At 38.4% G+C, this 21,316-nt stretch overlaps 1 non-coding gene across 1 annotated transcript; it reads left to right on the plus strand.

Annotated features, from left to right (window-relative positions):
• Positions 1 to 19,941: 19,941 nt before the first annotated feature.
• LOC133828294 (small nucleolar RNA R71) lies at positions 19,942 to 20,047 on the plus strand. The gene has a single exon (XR_009890922.1). It is a non-coding gene; the product is annotated as a small nucleolar RNA R71 (small nucleolar RNA).
• The last annotated feature ends 1,269 nt before the right edge of the window (positions 20,048 to 21,316 follow it).

A 21,316-nucleotide genomic window follows, 5' to 3' on the forward strand; every position in this document is an offset into this window, starting at 1 on the left:
AAGACTTTCTTGGTTTATTTTACAAATATTAATACACGAACTAATTTATAAATTACCTTATAAAGGGAAAATATTTAAAACCATACGAACAGAAAAAACTATATAACAATCTGTCATTATTTAATTAAATGACTTTTATAACTAAGCCTTACATAGATGGTTGGTAATACTATTGATAATACTTTTTTAAGTGCATTGCGTTCCAGATCCGTGGGACTGTTTCTCCACTAAGCCGAGCTAACTTGAAAGTTGCATACCACGATCTGATAGGGTCCTTCCCAGTTCGGACCTAAAGCGATGTCTTTAGGTTCCTTGTTCGCCAAAAAGACCCTTCAGAGAACTAGATCGCCCAAACCAAAACTACGTCTTTTGACCTTGGAATTAAAATAACGAATGATTTTTTGTTGGTAATGTGCGAGTTGTAGTTATGAATCCTCTCATTTCTCATCAATCAGGTTGAGAGACGCGTTAAGCAACTCATCATTCCGCTCCTGGCTGAATGTCCTTAGCCTGTGCTTGGCTACCTTTGCTTCAACGGGAAGGACGACCTCACTTCCAAAAGTCAAGGAGAAAGGAGTGTGTCCTGTGGAAGTCCTATGGGAAGATCGGTATGCCCAAAGTACTTGCGGGAGCTGCTTGGGCCATACTCCTTTGGCCTCATCTAACATTTTCTTAAGGCTCGCCTTTAGAGTCTTATTCATAGCCTCGACCTGTCCATTGGCCTGTGGATATGCAACTGAAGAAAAACTTTTAATAACTCCGTGCTTTTCATAGAAATCGGTGAAGAGATCACTGTCAAACTGGGTTCCATTATTTGACACGATCTTTTTAGGGAGCCCAAATCGGCATACAATGTTTTTCACCACAAATTCTAGGACTCTCTTTGAAGTGATGGTTGCCAAAGGCTCGGCTTCTACCCACTTCGTAAAATAATCAATTGCCACCGCCGCATAGCGAACTACTCTCTTTCCCATAGGCAAGGATCCTATTAAGTCAATGCCCCATACTGCAAATGGCCACGGGGATGAGATCATTGTCAGCTCGACTGGAGTAGCTCGGGTGACTGTGGCGAATTTGTCGCATTTATGAACATGGGAGATGGAATCTTTTATTAAAGTGGGCCAAAAATAACCCTGCCTTAATATTTTCAAGGCTAGGTTTTGCTCCCCAGCATGATCTCCACAAAAGCCTTCATGCACCTCTTGCAGAATGGTTTTAGCCTCTTCAGGCATAAAACACCGTAGAAGAGGGAGTGAATGACTACGTCGATATAACGTTCATCTATTATCACATATCTCGGAGCTTGATAGAGTATCTTTCTCGCATCCTTTCTTTCTTCAGGTAGCCTTCCTGCTGTAAGGTACTCCATTATGGGGGTCATTCAGGTCGGCCTTGTGTCAATCATCTCGACCTCTATCACTTTTTATGCCACTCTTAGACTCTCCAAAAATTCCACTGGTACTACGTTCAAAGTCTTAGCTTCCTTGGTGGTGGCAAGCCTTGCCAAAGTGTCAGCATTAGTGTTCTGCTCGCGAAGGATCTGTTCGACGGTATCATACTCAAATTCTGATAGCCCTCTCTTCACCTTAGCTAGGTAAGCTGCCATCTTGGCACCACACGCTTGATATTCCCCCAACATTTGATTGACCATGAGCTGGGAATCGCTATAACACTGGACGGACCTTGTTTTCAATTCCTTTGCCACTCTAAGCCCGGATAACAAAGCCTCATACTCAGGTTCGTTGTTTGATGCTTCGAATCCAAATCTCAGCGTTGTATGGAATTGATGCCCCTCTGGAGAGATCAATATGATCCTAGATCCGGATCCATTCTCATTAGATGAGCCGTCCACAAATATTCTCCATAACTCCTGCACCGACTCCTTCAAAAGCTCCTCTTGAAATCCGGTGCATTAAACCACAAAATTAGCAAGGGCCTGAATTTTGATCGAGGTCCGTGGTGTGTACAGTATCTCGAATTGGCTAAGTTCTACTGCCCATTTTAAAAGATGTCCCGATGCTTCAGGTGTTTGCAAAACCTGCCTTAGAGGTTGGTCGGTCATGACGTGGATTGAATGGGACTGGAAGTATGGTCTAAGCTTCTTGGAAGCTAATATCAAGTAGAATGCTATCTTTTCTATCAGCGGATACCGTGATTCAGCCCCAAGAAGTCTTTTGCTTATATAGTACCTAGTTTTTGAGCACGATCTTCTTCCCAAACTAACACGGCGCTGACTGAATTTTCTGTCACGACCAAATATAGGAACAGGGGCTCTCCAGATTAGGCTTAGACAATACTTGGGGTTCGATCAAATGTGTCTTTAGGGCGAGGAATGCCAGCTCGCACTCCTCAGTCCATTCAAATTTCTTATTTCCATTGAGCAAGTTGTAAAAGGGCAAACATTTTTCAGTGGACTTTGAAATAAATTGGTTTAACGCTGCCACTTTTCTAATCAAGCTCTGAACTTCTTTACGCGAGCTGGGCGAAGGCATCTCATGACTTGATTTTTTCTGGGTTCGCCTCTATCCCCATTGTATTGACTATGAATCCCAGAAACTTTCCCGACACTACTCCAAAAGTACATTTATGGGGATTTAGCCTCATATTGTATTTCCTAAAGATTTCAAAACATTCTTTTAGATCGAAAACATGGTTATCGGCAGTCTTGGATTTGACTAGCATATTGTTGACATACACTTCCATATTTTTCCAGATCTGATCAACCAACATTCTGTTAACTAACCGTTGGTAGGTAGCCCGGACATTCTTCAGCCCGAAGGGCATAACTTTATAATAGTATACATTCGTCGGAGTCATAAAGCTAGTATGCTTCTGGTCCGCATGATTCATCGCGATCTGGTTATATCCAGAGTACGCATCCATAAAAGACATGAGTTCGTGTCCCGCGGTGGCGTCTACCAACTGATCAATTCTCGGCAATGGGAAACAATCCTTAGGACAAGCTTTGTTCAGGTCGGAGAAATAAATGCAAGTTTGCCACTTTCCATTCGGCTTTGGTACCAGGACAGGATTCGCAACCCAGATCGGATATTTTGCTTCACGAATGAAATCACACTTTAATAACCGAGCTACTTCTTCTTCCAATGCTTTAACTCAAACTGTTCCGAAATGTCTCTATTTTTGGGATTTCGCAGGCACGCTTTTATCAAAGTTTAGGGTGTGCATGATCACACTCAGGCTTATTCCCACCATGTCTTCATGACACCAGGTGAAAACATCTAGATTCCCTTGCAAAAATTTAACCAACTCCTTTTTCCTATCATCGCCAAGGTTTTTTCCATTCTTAACGACTCTTGAAGCATCTGCGGGATCTATTTTTACCTCCTCGAGCTCCTTAATAGCTTGGAGCTCTGACCTATCCTCGCCTATTCATGGATTGATGTCATCATTTGGGGTGACGTCTTTATCGTTTGTTCCTTGAGGTTCTTCCGTCCCGGAGGCAACTTCAACTTCCGGGGACTCCTCACCTCCATCACTTATGGCCATTGCTTGCTGCCCGGGTTGTGATTTTCCCTTCATGGAAATGCTATAGCATTCCCTGGCAGCGAGCTGATCGCCTCTAATAGTGCATATTCCTGCGGATGAAGGGAATTTGATTGCCAGGTGGTGGATAAAGGTTATGGCTTCAAACGCCATCAACACAGGTCAGCCCAAAATTGCATCGTATGCGGCTGGACAATCGATGACCACGAACTCGAGAAGCTTGGAGATAGTTCATGGACCTTCACCCAATGTTACCACTAACTAGATTGTTCCAATAGCTACCGACCCTTCACTAGAAAACCCATATAGAATCATGGAGGTGGCCTTTAGCTCGGTTACAGACAATCCTATTTTTTCTAAGGTGGACCTAATGAGTAGATTCACGGAACTTCCATTATCTACTAGCGTCCTCCTAACTCTCCGGTTGGCGAGCTGAATGGTTATCACTAGAGGATCATTATGTGCAAACTGGACATGGCTGGCATCTTCCTCTGTAAAACTGATTGGTTGTTTCTCCAATCGCTACTGCTTTGACAACCGTTGCTCCGGGACAAACTCGACTTCGTTATGGGATTTTAGCTTGTTGATATACCTCTTCTGGGCACCTTTGCTCGTTCCTGCCAGATGAGGTCCTCCCAAAATGGTGGCTATATCTCCTCTTGTTATCGGAGGAGGATTGTCCTGATTCACTTGAGCTCCGGTCTGATTCACTGGAATTTCCGGAGCTGAAAGAGCGTTTTGTCCAACAAGCTGACTGGAAGTTGCCCGATTCTGGGTGCACTAAGCCAAAGGTCCTGCCCTGATGAGAGTCTCGATCTCATCCTTTAGGTGTCTACAGTCATCAATATTATGACCGATATCATTGTGGAATCGACAGAATTTTGAAGAATCTCTCTTCGCCCTTTGATTCTTTAACGATTCTGGTTTCTTCTGTGGAAGGCGAACATAATTTGCCAAGAAGATGCGTTCTCTAGTACCTGTGAGACCGGTATACACAGACTTGTTTTTCTTTGTTCCATTCTGGTCGCCCTCACCATTTCCCTTTCTCTTATTATTTCCCCCTTGGTTATTCTGGGCAACGGTTTGAGCCATAGCTGCTACATCCGTTACCACTCCAACGGGCTGGACAGGGACTTGGCTAGTTCCTGCGATGGAAGCTCGCGCCTCTTCTAAGTTGACCCACCTTTGAGCTTGGTTCAAGAACTCATCAACAGTACTAACTCCTTTCCTCTGTAGCTCCTGCCATAGGTCGCCTCCAACAAGGATTCCCATTCTCATTTCCATGAGCTTAGAACTCTCGTCGGCATCTCTAGCTCGCGCAACAACATTGGCAAACCTACTTAGGTATGCTTTCAATGGTTCACTGGGCTGTTGCTTTACGTTTGCTAGAGAGTTAGCTTTAATCCTAGCTGCTTGAAAAGCCCTGAATGCTCTCTTGAAATCAGCGGGAAAGCTCTTCCACGAGTTGATTGAATGCCTCTTGTACTGTTTGAACCATTGCCTAGCTGGCCCAATCAGAGTCGAGGGAATATTAAGCATCTTAGCTCGGGCCCGACGTTGTGGGCCATCATCATGGTGTTGAACATCCCCAAGTGGTCAGACGGATCTCCATCTCCATCAAACTTTGACAAATGTGGCATCTTGAAACCATGCGGATATGCAGTCGTCGCAATATTCGGGGCCAAAAGGTCGAGCTCATCCTATGAATCACACTCATCTTTCTCTTTTTCCGATAGGAGCTTTTCATCAGATCCTCCATCTGGGCTAACCTTTTGAGGGTTTGGACCCTGTTTCCTTGGTTATTCTGGGGCTGTACAACAGCTCCCGTCCTATCATATGCGTTCGGCGGGTTGTTGTCCCTCCAAGTTCGGACTTGGTTTTGTGGGACATTTCCATTATCACGTACCTCAGAAGGACCTCCCCCTTGACGAGTGTAACTAATTCCTTCATTTCGAGCTGAATTTCTTCTCTGCGAGTTTAAACGATCTCGCAGATCAGGCTGTGGATCGAATCGGGGACTTTGAGCCGAACTCTGGTGATTTCTCAGATCGCCTTCGGACCTGCCACTTCGATGGCTCTCAGTCCAATAACTTCCATTAGCGAAGCTCACTGCTCGCGGTTAAGGCTAAGGATTCAGACTATTGACATGGGTCCGCGGGACATAAGTAGGGGCAGACAGAGGAGGATTTCTCCTGTTGTCCCCATAAGCAGGAATTTCCCGCATAGACGGAGGAGGATTTCTCCTGTTGTTTCCATGAACAGGAATGTCCTGTGCAGAACGAGGCGGTGTCAGATGTCTTATGGGTGATGGGGGATGCCTGACTGGCGAGGCAATTCTTGTCTCATCAGGGCGAACTAAATTAGCCAGTGGTCGCTCCGCCCCGCCATTTCTAGCTCTTTGCGCCTGGCGATCTGATCGTGACGCATGAGGGTTGGTTGGAACATTTTGCCTCTGTGAGCTTGCTCCGGCTCCTCCTCGTGGGTTGCCATGGGTATTCCCATGCACATGCGGCGGTGGTACCAAACTTGGGATCGCGGTTCTAACCGATCGACTGACCTACCGATGACCCCTGGAAGGGCCACTAGGCTGAGCATTTTGGCGATCTCGCGCTGTGGGCATAGAACTTGGGGTGGCAGTTCTGATTGACCGACTTGGTTTGGATCGGTTATTCCTGTGGGACTTATGAGACCACCTTTGCCTCTTTCCGACATTAACGTCGGTTGCAAGAGGGGGTAACCGGGCCAAAACCTCCTCAATTTGCCTGTTTGCCTTAGCAAGATGGCTCCTTAACTGCATGTTTTCCAGTTCTACTACAGTTAAGTAGTTTGGGTTTGGATTCGGCGGCAATGACGCCGAACTCCCAGTATCGTTGTGGCCCACTGGTTGCTTTCCCGGTAGTTGCTGAACTTCAGGACCGTGCTCATTTGAAACAACGGTATGGTGGGCCCCCTGCCAACCAGGCTGTTCCATCTCATTGTCGTGCATCAAGCGAGTGACCACCAAGATGAGATTTGATTGGGATTTTGATGAAAGAACTAATTTTCCTCCCAATGAAAGCACCAAACTGTTGACGCGGTTTTTCGCCAATAGTGAATTAAGAAAATTACAAGGTTGAATTAGTGCTTGATGGTAAACCGAAATAAGAAAATAACTCTCAAGAACACTGGTCTTTTTACGTGGTTCAGTGGTTAAAATCCACCTAGTCCACGAGTCTATATTATTACTGCTTTTCTCTCTCTATTTTGACAGAGTTTCGGTATTACAGAATAATCGTCCCATTTCCTGTCCAATATTCTCAGTATTTATAGAGGAATTCCTTGGACAGATTTGGGTAACCTTGTGAGTCAATCACGGATTTGCGTATTTATTACATTTATTATGGAATATTCCCATTTATACTAGGATATGATATGATCATGAAATAAACAGACTCCTAATATCTGGGGCATTAACTATCACAGGCTGGCCATAAACTATCGTATAAAGTATCCGGGTCTTCGGGGATCCGCAGACATGCAATAAAATTCAATTCACCTCGAGCTGAACAGACCACCGATCTCGTATCATGGAGGCCATGCCTTATAAATACTATAAGCTCGCGCTTATCAATTTATGCATCCCTAGCTCGTACAACCATCATGAAAATCGTGCTGTCTATATGGAAAGTACATGGACTCCTTGGCTATTTCTTCCATGCATTTATTTGCCAGCTGCATACGATCTGAGGGAAAGACCCGTGCTGAAATTAGGATACACAGTTCGCAATATCTTCAGGGTGTAGAGACTAAATTTAATCGTCCGGAAAGAAATGTGGATATTGTTATTCCTAAAAGATAGTTGTCAGTTTTTGAATCACAATGTCATCCAAGTAGCAAAAAGAAAATCATATCCCTTGACTATCTTCATCGAAAAGAAGCGGAGTGATTGTACTCAACAATTGCCCTGAAATCCAACTATATATGGAGTAAGTAGCTCAACATATATATGAATTCATTAAATTTAATTCATAGCAAACTGTTATCTTACCTTAATCCTTGTGCTATACAGTGAATGCCTTTGAGAAAATTCAAACATAAATCTTCAAAAAGATTTCCCTAGCTGGTTTAAATTGAAGGTAAATTATAGAAACTGTAGAATTCTTACGAAATTCGTATCGAATAATACCCATCTCATTGTGTTTTCTTTTTTTGTGTCATACTCTATAGATTGGTCGTCTGCGACAAGTACAATAATTTAGTGTACTGATGAATTATTTGCTTTAGCAAACGGGTCCAATCAGAATGCATACTCCTACACTGCTTGCATTGTTAACAGTGTGAAGTTTTTGGTACATAGTCGTGACGAAAGACGTACTACTCAAAATAGTGGAATTTCGGTGCCAGGAACCGATGATTTCACTTTCTATGGCCAACTTGAGGAGATTTTAGAGTTATGCTATTCCCATGATTACTCGGTAGTATTGTTTTGATGCAAATGGTTCAACATCGATGCAAGCAAGGGTCGAAATGTGACTGAGAATAACATAACTAATATCATGATTAATTCTGAATGGTACAAGAATGAGCAGCTTATTCTCGCCACTCATGCAAAACAAGTTTTCTACTTGGAAGATCCTTAAAGAAACAAAAATTGGAAGGTAGTAGAAGTCAATCATCGAAAGATCTGGGATCATCCAAGTATCGATGATGATAACGAGGTTGATGTCGTGCATGATAGTACTTCATCTAATTTTGTACTCATTGTGAAATTTAGAGAGTTGGAGATTATGCATTTGGATCGACTTAGTCACACCAGCATAATTGGGGAAACGTCTCGATCTGTTTCGGATGTGGATGACGATTTCATCAATGATGATGGTGATGATGAAATTAGTGAAGATGATTTAGAAAGTACAGATGATGATGTAGGAATAGACAATGATGAGGAATAATATTTTTTTATGCATATTCTTATTGTATGTTTAATGTGTATGTTTTAATTTCAAGACTTTTCAATCAATATATGACTTTTCTCAACAATGTTTGTTTTTCAATAGTTTCAAATTCATTACCGAAATTATTTAAGTTATGTAATTAACCTCCAACTATAACTGATTTTAAGTTAATAATTATTTAAACTACAAAGATATGTCTGTTGTTGTTGCTCGTTTTCATGGCGGTGATGGAGCGGGTGATCCTCCTCCAGATCCTACGCAAGTTCCTACTTCTCGCGAGACAGGTAATATACTATAATTAGTCTATGTTTTATCAATAAATGACAAATTTTTATTATTTTATTCAATTTAATTTTATTGTTTAATTAACAAATGCAGCGGTTGCCACAAAAAGAAGAGCTCGGTCTCGATCCACAAATTTGCAGCAGCTCTTCAATGACAATAAATGTCTGTTGGTTCTACAATTTGATCTGAAGGAGGGAACCTACAAAGAAGTTGGTGATTTTGGCACATTGTTCACGAGACTTATTGGTAACCTTATTAGTCACCATTTATATTATGAATCGTGGTAGAGTGTTTCAGATGAGCACAAGATAGGATTGATGCAAAAGATTGAGGTAAATTTATCAACTTATTCACATGTAATGTTTTTTTAATAATTTAAAAATTCTAACAATTTTTTTTAAGGAAATTTTCATTCTTCCCCGAGCTCTCCCTGAGTGGCGATTGATAGAGACTGGGATTGAGCGAGAGTTTTAGGATTGCTACAAGGATAGAAAAGGTCGCAAGAAAAAACACTTCGATGAACATGGAGGGTATGATGATATCGAGACATCCAGAAAGAATCCACCGAAGGACATGGTAATCGTGAAAATATGATACGCAAGTATACGTAATCGATTCAAGTAATATAGATAGTAAATAAAGTATCGTTCCCACAATGACTATCAACCAATTACCAATAAATACTTTTAAATTTCAATTTGACTGTCGAAAATAGAGTGATTTTTAAACTAAGACTTAAAATTAATTATTCATAAACATTAAATTGAAAGACTTGAAGAAGAAATAAAAAATATGAAAGTGCAGAAAAACTAATCTCAAAATCAAATTTTATCTCTAAACTTGTAATTAAAATCTGACCTAACCCTAATTTAAACATATAGTCTAAATTTATAGTCAAGAAAACACGAATTCCTCTTCTTTTTTTTTACAGGCAGGCCACGACTTGGCCTTTCCTAGGTCGCGGTCCGTGTCATTTTTAAGGCCCTTCAAATTCTGATTTAGGTCTTCAGGCGCCGCGACTCTCTAAACCCCAGTTGCGGCCCATGTGTTGATGCCTACCTGGGTTCGCCTCTGACTTCCACTAGCGCCATGACTTATAAGAGCAAGTCGTGGCTCTAATTTCCTTCAGCAACCTTGAGCTTCTGAATTGACTAGAGTTTTAAGCCTATGTCGTGACTCTAATTCCATTATTTTCAAATTTAAGCCTTTCAACATCCTTTTTTCATCAAAAACGTATTATAACTCGTTCTTAGTGCCATTTTGATTAAAACGACCACTAAAAGCTCATTTTTTTCACCATTTCCTCTTCTTTTCACATTTATCTCATGATTCAACGCACCAACCTGCAACAAAGGCAAAAAAAAAGCGTAATCTTGCACAAAACAAACATAAATACTCAAGATTACCAAAAAAACACATCCTAAAACAACACTAAAATGGAGTTATCAAACTCCCCCAAACTTACTCTTTATTCGCCCTCGAGCAAAGGACTCAAAACAAACCTAGACTCTAACAACAAAGACAATGTCGGACAACACCCACAATATGAATTATACCAACAAAAACACTTATGCCTCAAAATCATGAATGCTAATCATATAATTCTCAAAAACTACTCAATAGTTTATGCAATCTAGAATTTCGATCAAAACACTCCATCAACACACTTTAGTATACTAACATTTTGGATTACCAAGTCATGATCATTAAATAAATGTATTTGAAATCAATTATGCTAACCAAATTCTTTCCAATCAATCCATTCAAACCAATTAATTCTGTAAGCTCACTTACTTGCTATTCTCCACTAATATAAATCATGATAGGCATAAGATTCAATAGGATTTGTATAAGCTTGTAATGATGGCTTGGGTAAAGGTAGATGAGAAAATAAATTTTAAGATCACTCTACTATAAGCACACAACCAAAAATCACCGACTTTACTCCCATAGTTAATATAATCCCATAATTCCCTTTCTTGATTTTATTTAGAGAGATATAAAATATATTTTTTTCTTAGATGATAACTACACTCCCCACAAACTTGATTCTTTTATATATTCATATTGGGAGTGTAGTTTTTATTGAATCTTTTTTTTTTAATATATATACTCTCTCTAATCATTTGCACTTTTCATTTTCTAATCCCACTATATTCACAAATGAACCCCATTACACATCAATCCCCATAACTTTTTTCAATCATGTGCTCATAGTATATTAGGAATGGATATATAACCAAGTTTCAAGTATTAGGATTAAATGGTGGCTTAGAACAAAAAGATATAATGTTAGGCTCAAAAAGGGTAAACAAATGATCAATTAATTTCAGGTTGGCACGAAAAGCTCAAACGGTCCAAATGATAGCCTAAATCATATTCCTAAGCATACATGATATATTATTTCGCCTCAAATAACATATAAGAAGTTCTAGAATTATAGAAAATAATTTTCACTTTCCATTCATCAATCCACTAACCAATTTCAGCAAGCATAATCAATATCAAAAACATCAATTTAAACATCATGACAAGATATTCAACAAATGTTGTCTATACTAAAATGAATTAACAGAGTGTTCAATCAAGGACGCAGATTTTTTTCAAATTTCATTTTCTTTGGAATATACGCATGACATTCACTTTGTTCTCATTGACACTTGTTGTCAACCATCATTCATGTTGGTACTAAACACACACTAAAGCAAAACTCTACACCAAACACTAACACAAACTAAACGAACAACACAAACAAAATGAATGGAAAAATAAGCTCCCTCCCCCAAACATAAGCTAAACATGGTCCCCAATGTTTAAAAATAATTAAAGAAAGAAAACTTACCTGGTGCGAATCACGTCAAAAGGGTGGTTGTTGCGTAAATTTAAGCAATTAAAATGTGCAAGTATACACAGTCGGCAACGAGTAATATAGTAGTAAGTGAGTATCGTCTTTACAGGGATTTCAAATTAAGCAAATGCAAAACCAACTAAATAACAATTTAAAAGTAAAAGAAAAAGGAATTATGAGAATGAATGTAATATGGATCTGAAATTAAATGGTTGCAATTAATTCTAATTAAAATTTAGCTAAGATGTCAGCAAAATTTAATTCGAGAAAAGTGTCTATGGACTAATGGATCTGAATGGCTATTTCCCCCTATGTTGATCTGCCCAGTTGTTATAGCAATCGTTCAGCAATTATGCACAGAGTTAACAGATTTCTAAATAAGCCAGTGAGATTTTTCCAAAACCCATTGAAGTAATTCCACAACGTAATTCAATACATTCCTATATTAAACCAGGTTGTAAAACAAGCAATTACACACCAAATCTCAGGTTATACAAGGTAGCAAAATATTCCTATTTCACTCACTAAGAACTACCTAAACATGGTATTCCTCTTGTATCATTCAAGTTAACTCCACTAGATAGATTCTTTCCAAAATAAGATCTAGCTAAGCAAATTGTTAGTCATGGCCAGTAATTAACAATCATTTAACATTCATCTCACTTGAATGAACAAAGGAAAATTACTAAACTCATGCATTTCATTAATAAGTCATAACATAGGGTTCACAGCCATCCAAATCTCAAAATGATTAGTTCATGTCTAAACTGAAAATTACAATCCCATGTAAAAATAGTTCATCCATGGTAACAACAGTTCACAGATTAATCTAAATAAGAGTATACACTACAAAGGAGGGAATGTAGAAGAAAGAGAGAATAGTAAAGTCTTGTGCTAAAACCCTCTTCCTTCCTAGCCGTGAGCTTCTTTGATCTTTCCCTTCTGTGTATCTCTCCGTTTTTCTCTTTTTTTTTTCTCTGTACTCTTCTTGCTGAAAATGATAGTCATCCACGTACTGTGTCCTCTACCCTTCTATTTCGACTGTACTCTTCTTCTTAGGGTACTTTCCTTTTCACCTTACCCTAATTAGAAAGCCCATTTCCATCTTTGGTCCATTACTCTTTGCCACCTCAGCCAGCTGACTTAATTCTTTAAATGGGTGCCACATAGGCGCTGAGATCAGTAAATAAATGCATCTGGCTTTTGTCCACGTTAGTCTTCATTTTCCAGATTTGCTAACATTTTGGTCTACAGCATTCAAGCAACAATTCCAACTTTCTGTCCCCTTTTTCTTTTGATTCCCTTGGCGAGTTTAAGGTTCCTTTCCTAGATAACAAAACACACATATTTACATAAATATTTACAATTACTACCAACAAATCACAATACTCTTGAATTGGCACACTAATTATAAAATAAAGGTAAAAACTAAACAAACTTACAATTAACAACACCCTCATCACTCTTTTCAACCAAAAACAAGTTCAAAGTTCATAAAAATAACTCTAAATCATAGAGTTATCAGTGGTGGATCGGGAAAAGGATGCCAAGGTGGTGGATAAGGAAAATAATGTCTGTCCTCCTCCTGATTTGACCACCGGTAAACCAACTCATTTTTGTCTGGGTGCCTAAGCTCGATGATAATCATGAAGCTCCCCCAAATAATTATGAGTGTGTTGGTTTTGTCGGATGATATAATCCAATCTGGCCAATTGCAGATTTGGTGGAGCCTCAAGCGCCATAAATTGAGGATAAGCTCCTCTCCTCCTTAGCGACCCTTGATTCTTCTGGTTGAGCATTGGTATGGACGTGTTCATCGGCTACATCTTCTTCTTCAACTCTCATAGGTCGGGGCTATGGTGCAGGTGGCTCCAAAGATGGGGCATTGAATTTAAACACAGAAGCACGATAAATGGGCTCCATTTCCTTCCTATAAATATCACTAGGATACTTAGGTACCTCCCTCACCATACATAAGTCAGTAATCATCGATCCACGCCCCAAACCAACAGTGGTAGTCATTCGACATACATCTCAGATACTAGTTCGGATAACTCGTACAATATCTACAAAGAGTCCCGTCATGATAGCATAGACACGAAGACACCGATCAGTTCCCACTTCAGATAAGTGAGTGTTGGGCATAAGCCTTGCACTCACATAGAGAGTCCAGGCTTTGCCACCTGATTCATTTGAAACCGTCTGAAATGCTTTGGTTCTCCATTTTGCATTACAAAAGTAGCACTGGGAATGCCTAACGTTTCCGCCACTTCAACCCAATCAATCTCATTTTGATAAGCTAGTTGATAATATTCATCCTCCTCTTCCGAAAACATCGGTAGTCGATATAGTGCATCAATAATATCAATATTACATTCCACCAAAATCCCTCGCACAAAAACCTTCCTATTAACTGCTCCTGGAAAATTGACATAAAATTCGTAGACCATAGAACAATTGGCCTTTGACATTTTATGATCCACAAAAATTTTCCAACAGCGACGTTTAATTTCAGCCTGAATTATGTCATAAGTTTCCTGGAGATAAGCTTCATCTTGATATTCCATGCCTCGTTCTTGAATTATTTGACGTTGAGATAACCTTTGATAACGATCAAATGAATCTTTATAATGAAACAAGTAGGATCATGTTCCTGAGGAGGTGGTGGTGGTGGCAGGGTTTGTTGTGGTTGGGGAGGTTGGGTGCGGGAAGTGGAAGGGCAATTAGTATTTTTAGTAGAAGCAGCCCTAGCAGCTTGTTTTCATGGTCCCATAATCACACAATGCACAAAATATTGTAACAAAAATTCGGCAGCACTTTCGCTAATTTATCTTATTTCCCCAATTGAATAACACCCCAATAATCCCAACTCAAAGCACACAAAATGTACTAACAATGTATTCCAAAATTCCAAATCAATCTCTTGTCACAGAATTACTTCAATCAAAATCTTCAAGATCATTAAAAAGGAAAAACTTACGTGCTTTTGAGTCTTTGAGATTGCCCAATCTTCAATGTCACAAATAGAACAATTTAGGGTTAGATTAAAAGAAAGAAAGAAGGAAAATATGTATGTAGGAAGGAATGGGTGTGGCTTTATGGTTGTTTTAAGAAGAAGGGAAATATAAAAAGGAGAGAGATTTTGCAAAAAAAAATAAAAAATTGTGTTGGAAGAAAGAAAAAAGTGAAATGAGGGCTGTAGGCTGAGAAAAAATGAATTTAAACAAGTTTCCCCTTTCTGACGGAAGCGCACCGCGACCCAGCCATAGCAAGTCGCGACCCGCCTCAATTTTTTTCTTTCAATTTTCATATGCATGCGCCGCAACCCAGCCGAATCAAGTCGCGACCTGCTTCTGCTACAAAACCCCAAATGCTCTCTGACTTGTCTTGGGGCCGCGACTTATAAGCTCAAGTCGCGACTTGACCTTTAGAGTAATTTCAAAATAGCGTTTTCATGAATTGCACGATTTTTACGTACATTTTTACTAAAAATAATAAAAAAAATCTTTACAAATCCAAAAATAAATTAAATAAAACTGTTCAAATAATTAAGAATTAAAACAAAAACAACACAAAAACTAAAATAAAGTATAGGAATGCCTCCTATAGCGTTGTCATTAACGTCATTTAGGTGGACACTGTATACCCAATTCAAAGGGGTTCCAAAAGCAACACAGACTTGCATTTTTCCACCGGTCCTTTCAAATAGTGCTTTAATCTCTGACCATTCACTTTAAAGTGTCTCTTCTTCTCCCTATGAATCTGCACTGCTCCATAAGGCAATGAAACAACAACTGTGAATGGACCCGACCATTTCGACTTTAATTTTCCTGGAAAAAGCTTCAATTGAGAATTAAATAATAGCTTCTTGGCTCCCAGTTGGAAATCCTTTCTAATTATTCGTTTATCATGAAAATCCTTAGACTTTTCTTTATAAATCTTTGCATTCTCATAAGCTTCATTTCGAAATTCATTGAGCTCATTCAAATCTAGAAGCCTATTCTGTCCTGTCATAAATAGATCAACGTTTAGCTTTTTTACCGCCCCATAAGCTTGGTGCTCAAGTTCCACTGGTAGATGACATGCCTTTCCAAACACCAGTCGATATGGAGACATACCAATCGGTGTCTTGAAGGTTGTGCGATATGCCCACAGTGAATCATCAAGCTTTTTCGACCAATCTTTCCTTGATGTGTTTATAGTCTTCTCCAAAATACTTTTAATCTCCTCGTTTGACACTTCTGCTTGACCATTAGCAAGTGGATGATTGAACAAGGCCATTCTATGATGAATTCCATAACGAGCGCATATAGCTGTAAATGACTTGTTACAGAAATGACTTCCTCTGTCACTAATAATTTCACTTGGAGTACCGAATCAGGTAAAAATATTTTTATGAAGGAATTTAAGTACCTCCTTACCATCATAAGTAGGAGTTGCTGCAGCTTCCACCCATTTAGAAACATAATCTACTGCCAGCAAAATATACTTGTTATTACAAGATGATGGGAAAGGCCCCATAAAATCTATTCCCCAAACATCAAACAACTCAACTTCCAAAATTCCAGTCATTGGCATTTGATCTCTTCTTGATATATTACCGGTCTGTTGGAAACGATCACAACTCTTAACAAATGCACTAGCATCTTTAAATAAAGTATGCCAATAAAACCCACATTGTAAAACTTTTGCTGCTGTCCTCGTTCCTCCATAGTGACCACCACAATGTAAAGTGTGACAATGAGTAAGTATGGAAATCATCTCCTCTTCTAGGACACATCTTCTAATTACTTGATCAGCACAATGACGAAAGAGAATGAGCTCATCCCAATAATAATGCTTGACTTCCGAATAGAACTTTTTGAGTCGTTGCCTTGACATGTCTGGAGGCACAACTTTAGCTACCAAATAATTGATATAATCCACAAACCAAGGTAGCTTTTCTTCACTTTCAATCGAAAATAACTGTTCATCAGGAAAGTTTTCATCAATTTGTTACTCTTTGTCATTATGCTCTTCTCCTTTTTCCAATCTAGAGAAATGATCTGCAACTAGATTTTCTGCCCCCTTTTTGTCACGAATTTCCATATCAAACTCTTGCAATGATAGGACCCATCGAATCAAGTGAGGTTTAGCATCCTTCTTGATAATAAGGTACTTAATAGCGGAATGATCTGTATAAAAAATCACCTTATTACCAATTAAATATGGCATGAACTTGTCAAATGCAAAGAAAATTGCAAGTAATTCCTTCTCAGTAGTTGCATAATTTATTTGAGCGTCATTCAAGGTTCGACTAGCATAATAAATCGTTCGGAATACCTTGTCAACTCGCTGTCCCAAAACCACTCCTACTGCATAATCACTAGCATCGCACATTAATTCAAAAGGAAGTTCCCTATTCGATGATACCACAATCGGAGTAGACACCAATTTCTCCTTCAACATTTTAAACGCCCTTAAATAGTCAGCATCAAAGTCAAACACCACACCATTCATAAGTAGAGTAGATAAGGGCTTTGAAGATTTTGAAACTTCCTTTATAAACCTCCTGTAAAATCCATCATGGCCCAAAAAATAAAAACCCCCTTAATAGACACCGGTGGAGGTAAATTTTCTATTGTCGATATCTTGGCCCTATCTACCTCAATACCATGGCTTGAAATCTTATGGACCAAGGTTATGCCTTCTGTCACCATAAAGTGACATTTCTCCCAGTTTAATATTAAATCTGACTCCTCACATATATTCAAAACCCTTTTCAAATTAGACAAACATCCATCAAAAGAGGGCCCAAACACTGAAAAGTAATCCATAAAGATCTCTATACCTTTTTCCACCATGCTTGAAAAGATAGACATCATACATCTCTGAAAGGTTGCTGGAGCATTACATAAACCAAATGGCATTCTGTGAAATGCAAATGTTCCATAAGGGCACGTGAAGGTGGTCTTTTCTTGATCCTCTGGTGCTATAGGAATTTGATGGTATTCCGAATATCCATCCAAGAAACAGTAATAAGGATGGCCTGCCAATCTGTCTAACATCTGATCTACAAAATGCAAAGGGAAATGGTCTTTCCTGGTGGCCTTATTCAGTTTACGGTAGTCTATACAAATTCTCCACCCCGTCACCATGCGAGTTGGAATTAGTTCATTATTATTGTTTTTAACCATCGTCATGCCATCCTTCTTTGGAACTACCTGAACAGGACTAACCCAAGCACTGACATATATTGGGTAAATTACCCCTGCATCGAACCATTTAAGAATTTCCTTCCTTACCACCTCTTTCATTGAAGGATTGAGCCTCCTTTGAGCATCGATACTAGGCTTACTATCCTCCTCCATTAATAAACGGTGCATCACCGTTGAAGGGCTTATACCCTTGATGTCTGCCAAGGTCCACCCAATTTCTAGCTTATGTGCCCTCAACACCCTAAGTATCTTCTCTTCTTCAATTTGAGACAATGAAGCTGAAATAATAATTGGGAGAGTGTCATTCTTACCCAAATAAACATACTTAAGATGATCCGGTAAAGTTTTTAACTCAAGAACTGATGGCTTCTCTATAGATGGGAGACGTCTCTCAGACACTTGCCCCAATTCCTCATATTCCTTTTTATAAATTTTCCCTGATGAGTTTAGCCACTTAACATATGCACTAGCTTCAGTACCATTACACTCTTCAGGACTTGCAACCAAACTCAACTCAAGTGGATCCTCAATAGACTTAACCCCTTTACCTTGTTCCTCCAATACACTAACACTAAAACAACTGTCATTAGCTGAAGGACATTTCAAGGCTTTAAAAACATTAAAAACGACCTCATCACCTTGTACTCTGAGCCTTAACTCACCCTTCTGGAGATCTATCAATGTTTTCCCCGTGGCTAAAAATGGTCGTCCCAATATAATAGGCATGTCCTCATCTTTCTCCATATCTAATACAATGAAATCTGCTGGGAAACTGAACTTATCTACCTTCACTAGAACGTCCTCTATAATACCTCGGGGGTGTGTTAATGAACGGTCAGCCAGTTGAAGAGTAACAGGAGTGGGTCTAGCTTCCCCTAAACCAAGTCTTTTAAATATGGACAACGACATTAAATTAATGCTTGCACCCATATCACATAAAGCCCTCTCACAATGAAAATTCCCAATGGTGCAAGGTATAGTGAAACTGCCCAGATCTCTTAACTTTTGAGGAATATTCTTTTGAATAATTGCACTACACTCTTCAGTTAATGCCACAATTTCATAATCCTCCATTTTTCTCTTATTAGACAATATCTCTTTCATAAACTTCACATAACTAGACATTTGTTCTAGAGCCTCTACAAAAGGAATGTTAATGTGAAGTTTCTTAAATATCTCAAGAAATTTGGAGAATTATTTATCAAGATTGGCCTTTCGGAACCATTGAGGATACGAAATCTTTGGTCTAGTATAGGTGTATTTCAGTTTCTCTATCTTTGAAAGGTCTGTAGTAACCTCTTCTTGTGCTGGACTAGTAAAATGTTGTTCCTCTGTCTTCTTTCTCTTGTCATCCACTGTAGTTCCATCATACTTAGTCCCAATCCTCAAAGTTACAGCTTGACATTGCTCTTTAGGATTTACCTATCTGGAACTAGGAAAATTCCCTTGCTATCTACTACAAAGTAGTTTAACCAACTGACCCATTTGTGTCTCCAAATTCCTGATTGAAGACCTTGTCTCTGTCATGAATTGATTTAATTGGTCTGGCTGAGCTGTTGGTGAGTTCATTGGAGGATGTGGTGGTGGATGAGATGGGCATGGGTTTGGATATCATAATAGGCCTAGAATGTAGTCCATAAGTCGATTGATGAGGTGGATACTATGGTTGTAAACCTTGGTTATTTTTCCAAGACAGGTTAGGGTGATTTTTCCACGCATGAGTATATGAATTTGAGTAAGTGTTGGCTGCAGGTCTTGAAAAGTTACCAATAACCTGTGCCTGTTCCAAAGGCATACTATTTACGTCTGTTGAGAAACTAGCTGTGCTCGGGCATTGTTCATAAGAATGCATTCCCCCACAAATCTCACAACTCATGACATTCTGCACTTGCATTGCTTGTGCGGCAAGGTTATTCTGCTGCAATTGCTTGGTTAGAGATGCCACTTGAGTGGTCAATAAAGCAATAGGATCGACCTCTAAGACTCCTGCCACCTTATTATTCTCACACTCAGTAGGCCAATTATAGTGTTATTCATGGAAATCTCTTCCAGTAATTCATAAGCTTCATTAGTGCTTTTTCTCATAAACGCTCCTCCCGATGCTGCATCAATTATTGTCCTTGTATTTCCCCCCAGGCCATTGTAAAATGTATGCACAAGCAGCAACTTCTCTATTCCATGGTGTGGGAACTTCCTTTGCAACTCTTTAAAACGTTCCCTCGCATCATATAAAGACTCCCCATCCAACTGATGGAAGTTATTAATCTCTCCTCTATATCGGGCTGACATCGCAGAAGGAAAGTATTTACCAAGGAATTTCTAAGCCAAGTCTTCCCAAGTAACTATAGAGTTGGCTTGTAATGAATTCAACCAACTCTTAGCTCTGTCTCTTAACGAAAATGAGAATAATCTTAATCTGACATCATCGTTACTCACCCCATTCATTTTGAATGTCGCACACAGCTCTAAAAAATTGGTGATATGGAGATTTGGATCCTCGTTTGGTAATCCCCACTACTAGAAAACTATACTTAGGCAACACACGAGAGACAACAGTTTTCATAGAACAGTCGTCTTGTGTCAAAAATAGACATGACACGACATTATCTCTTGAACTGTTGTGTCATGCAAATTAAAACTTGCATGAGACAATAGTTTTAGTGAGACTGTCATAACATGTCTACTTTTAACATGAGACAACATTTCTACGAAAACTGTCGTCTCATCCAAATACAATTTTTTTTAATCAAGTATTCATAAATTTGTATTTTGTTAATATAATTTAATATATTAAATAAATATATTCATAAAAAATGTTAAATTAATAATTTGAAACATAGAATAGCTATTAGTTATATAAATAAATTATTCAAATAATTTTCTATTTTTTAATAATTTATAATATTAATTGCAAATTCAATTGGTTATTATATTTTTATGTCCAATTTGTCATAAGGTAGGTCAACAAAACGTATATATAGTATTTAGGAATTGTTAGTGATAATAGTATAAGTAAAATTATTTTTTATTTTAATTGAAAATTTATATAAATTAAAATATTTGAAATATTTATCATCACAAAAACAAATTATTTCTAGTCACAATACATTTTGCGACTAAAAAATATAAACATTGTAACTAAAAAAACTTCATCAAAATTATGTTATTACTAAAAAAATCTATGACGAAGAGTATTAGTAACACAAACTGTAATTTATTGTGATTAAAAATATATTTAGTCATAATAAATTCTATCATTATATTATAAGTTTTAAGAGAATTTTTAGAGTTGTGATATGTAAAATTATTTTTTATAATAGGAGTGCAAAATTGTAACATCCCACAAATTCTACATTAAGAATTTTACGGAAAAAAATAATATTTTATTGAAAAAATAATTTAATTGGGGAAGTTATGAAAATTAAATCACTTTTGATTTAATTATATATTGGGATGATAAATAGATTTTTATGTCCCAAGTTGTGCATTATTTTGTGGAATAATTAATAAATGATATTAAAATTTAAAAATAAAAAATAATTAGAATT

This window comes from Humulus lupulus, chromosome 3 (genome assembly GCF_963169125.1).
Source record: "Humulus lupulus chromosome 3, drHumLupu1.1, whole genome shotgun sequence".
Taxonomy (NCBI): domain Eukaryota; kingdom Viridiplantae; phylum Streptophyta; class Magnoliopsida; order Rosales; family Cannabaceae; genus Humulus; species Humulus lupulus.